Genomic DNA, 2,034 nt, shown 5'->3' with positions numbered 1-2,034 from the left:
AGAAGGGAGGGATCAGTGTCCAGTCTGGAAGTGCCGATATTCACATAAATTTGGATAAAAATTTGCATTAAAAAAAAAAACAAATATTCATCATTACGGGTATATATCACTATATTCTAAATAGTCGCGAAAACGCGAAGTGCCGATATTCGCGGTAAAAATTTGCATTTCGAATATTCATGCTCAACACTAATAATTATATAATATTATACTTATCATTAAAGGGGAACACCAGTGGAAACAACTGGTGCCTGAAAGTTAAACAGATTTGAAAATTACTTCTATTAAAAAATCTTGATCCTTCCAGTACTTATCCGCTGCTGTATGAAACAGAGAAATTTGTGAAGTTCTTTCCAGTTTGACCACAGTGCTCTCTGCTGACACCTCTGTCCATGTCAGGAACTGTCCAGATTGGAAGCAAATCCCCATAGCAAACCTCTCCTGCTCCGGACAGTTCGTAGTATGGACAGAGGTGTCAGCAGACTGGAAAGAACTTCCCAAATTTCTCTGTTTTATACAGCAGCTGATAAGTACTGGAAGGATTAAGATTTTTAAATAGAAGTGATTTACAAATCTGTTTAACTTTCTTGCACCAGTTTATTTGAAATTTTTTTTTTCCACCGGAGTACCCCTTTAAATCCCTGACACTTTGACATCCACACCCTCTAAGGGGGTCTATGTAATATAATGTGCATGATGCAGCAAAGTAATCTACTTTCAGGACGCTAAGCAGAATCGACACAGTCTAAGAAATAAGAAGAAATCTGAATACGGTTGCTGTTAAATCAACTGGTGCCAGAAAGTTAGACAGATTTGTAAATTACTTCAATATAAAAATCTTAATCCTTCCAGTACTTATCAGCTGCTGTATGTTTCATTGGAAGTTCTTTTCTTTTTGAATTTCTTTCCAGTCTGATGCTCTCTGCTGACACCTCTGTCCATGTCAGGAACTGTCCAGAGTAGGAGCAAATCCCCAAAAGCAAACCTCTCCTGCTCTGGACAGTTTCTGACACGGACAGAGGTGTCAGCAGAGAGCACTGTGGTTAGTGAAAAAAAAGAAAAGATCCTTCCTATTTTGACCCCTATAACTTTTATATTTATCCTTATACGGGCGTGTATTGGGGGTCTGTAGTTTTTAACAGTACCATTTTTGTTTTGATGTTGCAAAACTACAACTCCCAGCATGCCCGGACAGCCAATTGCTGTCCGGGCATGCTGGCAGTTGTAGTTTTGCAACAGCTGGAGGCACCCCTGGTTGGCAAACACTGACCTATACTATATACTACTATATAGTCCAACATGCTGGGAGTTGTAGTTTTGCAACAGCTGGAGGCATGCCTGGTTGGGAAACACTGACCTATACTTTATACTACTATATAGTCCAACATGCTGGGAGTTGTAGTTTTGCAACAGCTGGAGGCATGCCTGGTTGGGAAACACTGACCTATATACTACTATATAGTCCAACATGCTGAGAGTTGTAGTTTTGCAACAGCTGGAGGCACCCCTGGTTGGCAAACACTGACCTATACTATATACTACTATATAGTCCAACATGCTGGGAGTTGTAGTTTTGCAACAGCTGGAGGCACCCTGGTTGGCAAACACTGACCTATACTATATACTACTATATAGTCCAACATGCTGGGAGTTGTAGTTTTGCAACAGCTGGAGGCATGCCTGGTTGGGAAACACTGACCTATATACTACTAAATAGTCCAACATGCTGGGAGTTGTAGTTTTTGTTTGGGGCAGTTGCTGAGCCACAGGCTGTATCAGGGCATGCTGGGAGTTGTAGTTAGCAACTAAGTGCAACTTCAGTATTTGCAAAAACATTTTTTTTTCAAGCAATCAAAAAGTCACATCAAAACAAAAATGGTCCTGTTAAAAACTACAGATCGGGGCGCAAAAAATTTGCCTCATACAGTCCGGTATAAGGAGAAATAAAAAAAAGGTGATAGGGGTCAGAATAGGACAAAATTTCCCCCCGCATATGTGTATCCCATGATGTCACGCATATATAATTAATTATGC

The sequence above is a fragment of the Hyla sarda genome, chromosome 12, assembly GCF_029499605.1.
Source record: "Hyla sarda isolate aHylSar1 chromosome 12, aHylSar1.hap1, whole genome shotgun sequence".
Taxonomy (NCBI): domain Eukaryota; kingdom Metazoa; phylum Chordata; class Amphibia; order Anura; family Hylidae; genus Hyla; species Hyla sarda.
The sequence above is the reverse complement of the archived record's forward strand: the minus strand, read 5'-3'. Positions refer to the sequence as shown.